The 7,297-nt window shown below is 38.2% G+C and overlaps 1 protein-coding gene across 1 annotated transcript in view; it reads left to right on the top strand.

Annotated features, from left to right (window-relative positions):
* Positions 1-2,705: 2,705 nt before the first annotated feature.
* The window catches only part of LOC108528285 (G patch domain-containing protein 2-like), a 31,635-nt gene continuing 27,043 nt past the window's right edge, over positions 2,706-7,297 (top strand). Inside the window, exon 1 of the mRNA XM_017870024.1 lies at positions 2,706-2,801. The gene's annotated coding sequence lies outside the window, so the exon portion shown is untranslated. The remainder of the gene's footprint in view (positions 2,802-7,297) is intronic.

Here is a 7,297-nt window from a genome sequence, read left to right on the forward strand (position 1 = left end):
CCAAATTAACAAAATTATAAACTGCCTTTGGTTCAAAGGTCTTAATGTCAAAACTATCCTGAATATAAGCTAATGCTCCCCAACTTTCCAGTTATTTCAATTGAAGTTAATTAGGAGAATCCTGAAGTCCTCTTCCTCCCAGTTGTTGAACGTTAATGTTCATGTACTCATCACAAGCCTCCTGATACCTCATGTAGCTATTACAGTATGTTTTATAGTCTAGTAAATATTTGTTAACAAGTCTGTAAAAGTTTTATGGATATAACATTTACCTACCAAAAACTATCATGGAAGAGGAGGGTCTGAAACCATTCTTTTCATAAAGTTACACTTAGTGATATGCAAAATTGTGTAGAAAGGGAAACATTTTAGAATAAAGGTACATGCATATACTATAAAAACTAGCTTCAGTTAATAAGCTTAGTTTTGCAGATATTTATATTCTAAAGCCCAAGAAATGGACCAAATATGTTTTGTAGTGTTCTGTAACTAAGCATTTATATAGTAAAGAAATTGGAACCACAATAAAAAGACTGGTTAACATGAAAATAGATTACTAATTTTATAAAAACCTGACATGCCTTGTTAAATTTTATTCAATAACTATTTATTAAATACCTGATATGGCAAGGCACGTAACTGCTAAGGAAAATGTACTTAAAGAAATAAATCAGATGTGGGCCTTACTGCCTTCAAGGAGTATACAGTCTGGCTAGAATACTAGTTTGTGTACATATATAGCTGTAGTTTAAGGTAGAAAATACTGTTTACTCCCATGAGTAAGAGGTTATTTCTGACAATGTGTATCAGAAGAGTCTGCATAACGGAGGTGGCATTTCAAGTGTGTCATAGGTTTCCAATTGAATTCTACCAATAAGCAATAATTTAACCTAAATGCAAGTAAGTTTGCATTTACATGGTAACACTGTCTGACATATTTCAAAATAGAAATAACTTCTTATATATTTCAAAAGTTTCTGATATTCTGGCCTAATATTAAGACATCTAGTCTTATCTTCTCAATACAGAGATAAAAGTAGCAAGCACATTTTTTCTTTACTCTTTAGTAGTCCTACTCAGAAAATGTACATTATAGCATATAGAACTGTGACATTATCATTACCATATTACTTTGCTCAACAAGCAAAGTCGTGGGACACTTTGCAGAAAATCAAAGCTGAACTCAGTCTTCAGCCTGTATTTGCCAACTCAATTATGCAAGTAAATTGTAGACTCTCTTGAATGAGTGAAGCCTGTCAACTTCAAGAGTTACCTTGGAAATGGATCCACATTTGACTCCATCTCTGCCTCAGAGCAACTTCCAGAATTGTGTCTATAGAGAATTATGGAGTGACCTTTTTCCATTGAATTCAGTTTGTCAGTATGATTAATAAACTGCATAAATTAAATAAGATTTTTAAGGGGAATTTTAAATAATTGTGAATAGACAGATTTATAGAATTTACTAAAACTTGATGTGTGCAGAGAGGCGTCATCTCCTCCCACTGCTCCGTATGTGCCAACTCCAGTTATACTGAATTACCTACAGCAACACAGCAATGGCATGTCATGTGCACACCTGAATGCCTTTGTGCCTCTGCAAATGTGTTCTCTCACCTAGGGGCCTAGAATGCCCTTATATGCTGGTTGGGGATTCTCTTTGAAAATTGGATTGGAATCATTTTTCCCACATGATCAATAGACTTGAACCCCTAGAAAATGAACATCGTATCTTTTTTATTTCTCAATAAAAAATGTATTTCCTGTCTGATAGCATAGGGCATGTCTTGCATTACATTTTCAACAGAAGTTTATTAAGTAGGGTATATTAAAGTAAGCTGGATGATGTAGTAAGGTATGGGGGAAGAGTAGTTCCTTGGAGTCAAGAAAGCTTTGGCACAAATACAGTAACTTAACTTTCTGTTCATGGGATCTTTGACAAGTAACAGTTTTTCTGGACTTCAGATTCCTCAGATATGTAATGGATTTTATGAAGATTACATTATGTAAAAATAGCTGGCATAATACCTTTTATATAGTTGGAACTCAGTGAGCCTGGATGTTTGTAGTAGTTCAGATAATAAATTCCAATACTTAAGAAACCAACATGTATTAAATGGAAAAATAAAAATAAATATGTATATTCTCTACTTTGCTCTTTAAATTCTGTTATTTCCTCTGCTGATGAAAGAAAAAACTTAGCACGTATCTGCTCTAAAATGCTACCTCAGAACAGAACTTACAGCTTGGCTTAGAGTCTGAGATATCAAACAGAAGAATACAGTAAAAGGTCAATTCAGCAAACATATCCAAATATCATATAGTGCACTAGATGAAGTAGATCCAAAAATGAGTAAATGCATGGACTTCCCTCAAAAACGTTAGGAATATTAGGATTTCATACTTTTATTAATAGATATTATAAATGGCAACCATAGTGTCCTAGGAAATGTTTAATAATAGTGTCATCATCAAAGAGAGAGTATGGGATTATATCTGAATCTATAGTCTGTTTTGATAGGTTTTTTATGTGAGATCCAAGATATCATTTTAAGCAAATTACAGTAAGCATAATTGTTGAAACTCTACACTAAATATCAATGATAAACAGATTCCAGAAATGTATAATTATAGCTGAGAATGAGATAAACAGTTTACTAAGTGCCTACTATTTCCTAGGTACTGTGGTGTGAAGAATAAAAGAATACTCCAAGATGCCTCAAATATCAGATTCTACTTGGCGAGACAATATCCAAATTTCAATTCAGGCGAAATGAATTTTCCTCAATTTCCCCAAAGAGGTGGTCTGCTACTATAGCCCTGTGGATTTATTACATTGCATAGTAATTTATTGTTCATGTTCATTTCCTTAGGCTATGAACTCCTTGAGGGTGGGAGCTATCTTACCCTTCTATTTAGTTTAGCATCTAGTAGAATAACTGACACTTTGTCAAAATTTGTCAATTGTTAAGGGAGTGTTTTTGAGTAAATTTAAATAACAGTTCAAGAAAGAAGTGTTACTATTTCAAAAAAATTCATGATTGATTGCCACCTGAAATGTTGAGACAACAATAGTTAGTTACGGTAGTTTTATTCATTTTAGTTCAATAAGCTTTTCTTGTGCTTTTAATATATGAAAAACAAAGCTAGGTTCTGGGGATTAGACATGGTTCTTGACCTCAAGTTGCTTTCTATATATATTTAGCTGACAGTCTCCTCTAATCTGAAAACAACTTGAGGCAAATACTATATACTGTATGGTAAGATATGGACAACAATATACACAGATTGATGTGGAAATACAGAGAAAAACACTTGAAGAGTAGCGAGGTTAGGAAAGTTTAAAGAGGAGAAAGAACGTTTAGACTTGAGGGCACTTGGAGAAGTGAAGGGAAAAAGCAGACTCTCTAACATGGGCAGAATTGGGAAACATAGAAAGAAACTGTTTTAGGGCAGAATTAGGAAACATAGAAAGAAAATTTTTTTAAGTGGGTAGATACATTGTTCTAATGTTAACACAAATACATGGTCTCAATGACTAGCAGCTGTTTAAAAAAAAAAAAGTCTAAAGGACCTGGAAAAATACGGGGCATGATGTAAGGTAAGATTATAATAGCAGGTCTCCTGAATCGAGTTAGAATAACTTACTCTATGAAAAGTCTAACATTCCCCCAGATGCGAGAATGTCTTCATTTACATATACTAAAGAAGTTGTAAGAATTACCTGAATTTCATAGAACAGCCACTACCATTTTCAGTTATCGTTTGTGTGGAATAATGAAGCAGTACAAAAGAAATATTTAACTGAGCTGTTAAGGAATACGGTGTCGTGTATTTCTTAACATACACAAGGAATGATATCATCGGACTAGCAGTCCCTCTAGGCTTTAGATAAAGCATGAAACATACCATATGAAGGAAGCAAGACATCTTTGAAGTAGATAGTACCAAATGGTGGCCAAGAGAGAATCTGCAGCAATAGGCTGATGTCAGAATATCAGTGGGTTTTCGTCTCAAGGACTCTTGTGGTCCTTTAATTGAGTTTTTGACATGAAAATGAGGGCTTCGTTCTTGTATGTTATGACACACTTAAAGCAAGCAGAAATGGACGATGAAGAAAAACTTAACCTTTCTATTAACTACCAAAAAAATACCTACGTGATTTTTTAAATGACCCTAATTCTTCCTTTATTGTAGCATAATGGCAGTTTTCAGATGTAATGAGTTTACTCTGCTATGTGTTTGTTTGGTATGAGTTTAGTGACACCCTACACTAAGCATTCTTCAGCATGTATTGTATGGCAAAGTGCCTTCCATCTGTTCCCTTTAACTGTCACTGTAGGTAAATTACTTAACTTTTTTGTGCCCGGGCTGCTTATCTGAAGGGTGGGGATGATAATAATAGTAAGAGTAATAGCTAACAGCTATTGATTGTATAGGCATGTGCTAAAATGTTTTACATAAATGATTTCTAAATAAAACCTTTTGAGGTAAGCACTAGTCTAATCATAATTCCTGAAGTTCAGGAAATTGAGGCAAAGAGAATGTAAGTAACATGCCAAAGGCTGATAAAAAGCCTTCTCAAACATCGATAAGCGGGTTTTTTCAAAGCTCTAGTGAGAAAGCAGACACGATGATACAAGAAGGAACGTGTCCTGACTCCCTGGCTCATCCCAAATGCAAATCAAACCAATGCAACCTATATCTTGAATTTACACCACAGCTGCCCCAGTGTGAAAAGCTTGACTTTGCCTTTGAGAAATTCATCCAGCTGCCAAAACCACTTACATTTATCAATACCATTGTCTTTCTCTTTTCTAATTAATCTAGTTATTATTTGTATCTTTTTCATTGCATGCTTAATATAAGAAAAAATAGTAATAAATGAGAAGTGTAAAGAAGAAAATTCCCACAAAATGCCATCACACACAGATCGTTATCATCAGTATTTTGTTGCACAGTCTTCCATGCCTTTCAACCCTATCCTATGCATATTCATTGCTTTGGATATTTTAGTTTAGTATACACACCTATTCTGTGTTTTTTGATATTGTGATTTTAAAAGGTGACCTATATATATGGCATATTTTAAATATTCCAATGACATTTTAAGACAAGCATTTTCTATTTTAGATTATGAATAGTTTGGTTTAAAACTACTGAGTCTATTTTTTGGATAACCCTCTCCGTTAATCATTCAGAATCACATAAAATTCATGTATCCTCTTGCAAGAAAAGTATGCATACATGTGTTTCGCACATAATTTCAGGAAGTTTCTGGCCTTTCTGAAGGCTACCACCTTGTTTCCTGCATCTCACCTCCTTGCACACTACATTTCAGCCCTGCTGACACTGCTTTGAGGAGCCAGGAGAGTCCTTGACTAGCCGGGTGGCAGCAGGAGTGAAATGAGGCCCTTGAGCTCCTTCAGAAGCCTTCTGACACAGTGGTGCTAAAACGGGAGTGTTCCCTGTGCCCCCTCACAGGAGGTGTGACAGGGGTGTGACTTGTCTGTTGGTCTACCGTGTGCCCTCAAACCCTTTACGGGAGGGGGAACACACAGATGGGCAGGTATAGGAGCCAGGGGTGAGCCAGGGGCTCTGGCCCCACAGTAGCATCTAGGGGTGGGTACTTGTGACTCCCAAAGCCCAAGTGGGCATGGTGTGTGTTACAGTGCACTCTTTTAGCTTTGCCATCTACAGACAGTTTAAGTGTTAACCAACTCAGTGCCCTCTTGGTACTCAGGTCCTTGTCCCGCGCCCAGGAAGAATCAGGTCACACACAGACTTCAAGATGGTGAATGCAGGGTTTTACTGAGTGGTGGAGGTGGCTCTCAGTGAGATGGATGGGGAGCTGGGAAGTGGATGGAGTGGGAAGATTATCTTCCCATGGAATTTGGCCATCCAGTGGCCGATCTCCTCTCTGACTATCCCCAAATTCTTCTTGACGTTCAGATGCTCCATCTCTTCTCTCTGCTACACCATTCATTCTTCTGTGCTTCTGCTCTTTTATCTGTCTTCTCCTTGTCTGCTTCTGGAGCCTGGGGCCTGGGGTTTATATGAGTACAGGATAGGGAGGTGTGACAGGCCAAAGGCAACTTTTGGACACAAAAACAGGAATGCCTGTTCTCATTTAGGACTACAGCTTGAGGGTGGGGCCTTTGCCGGGGAACCGCCCTCTTCTACCCAGTATTTCCCTGTCTCCTGTCCATATCAGTGGCTCACTAACACTAGGCACATAGGAAACACAATAAACAGTAGCTCCAGGAGAAGCCACCAATTACCTGTAGCAGGATAAAGCAGACTGGGAAGAAGGAAGTTTGGACTCGAACCCTCTGACTAGAGTGGAAGAGGCACTAACAGGACAGATCCATCTGAAGCAGTGAGAGGAACTACACAGTGGCAGGCAGATCATTCTATCTAAGGGGTAGAGCCTCAGGCTACATGTGGTAGAAGGTTAATCAACATAGAGTCAAGAGTTGCCAAAAGGTAGGCACTGAACAGGGATAGGAGCCAGGGGCTGCTGATGCTTGGAGAAGGGTCAGCAGGTAGTATTATAAAGAGCCTCCATCACCAGATTCCATTTCATGGCCAGGAGTTGAGCATCTAGGAGGTCAAGGCAATTACCCAGTTCTGAAAGAACTAAGTTACTACAAGGTTTGTGGTAAGGTAGAGTAAGTCTAGAATAAAGCTTGGACCCAATTACTGAAACCCAAGTACTGACTTCAGTGCACTGAGCTAAAACTTAAACCACCTCTTGCCAAGGTCAGGTTTGTTCCAAAGAGAAGATAAATGGGATTGAGGCAGAATGTGAAGTCAAATGAGCAAAGCCATCAAGAGAAAAGACCAGAGCCATTAACTGGTCGGGCTGTGATCCACAATACCAAATGCAAAGTGTTGCTATGAATGTCCAAAGGGATCATGCACAAAAAACTGCTTTGAAAGAAAACACCACCATTAAAAACAAGGATTTGGCCGGGTGCGGTGGCCGTAATCCCAACACTTTGGGAGGCAGAGGTGGACAGATCGCTTGAGGTCAGGAAATCGAGACCAGCCTGGTCAATATGGTGAAACCCCTTCTCTAGTAAAAATACAAAAGTTAGTAAGGCATAGTGGTGTGCGCCCGTAGTCCCGTGGGGACCGGGGCGGTGGGGAGGGGGGGCGTGGCACTGAGATATGAGAATCACTTGAAGTCAGGAGGCAGAGGTCACAGTGAGCAGCGCCACTGCATTCCAAACTGGGGACAGTGAGTCTCTGTCTCAAAAGGGAGGAAAAAAAAGAAAACAAGCTTTTTTTTGTT

The sequence above is a fragment of the Rhinopithecus bieti genome, unplaced genomic scaffold (genome assembly GCF_001698545.2).
Source record: "Rhinopithecus bieti isolate Rb0 unplaced genomic scaffold, ASM169854v2 scaffold_1673, whole genome shotgun sequence".
Lineage (NCBI taxonomy): Eukaryota > Metazoa > Chordata > Mammalia > Primates > Cercopithecidae > Rhinopithecus > Rhinopithecus bieti.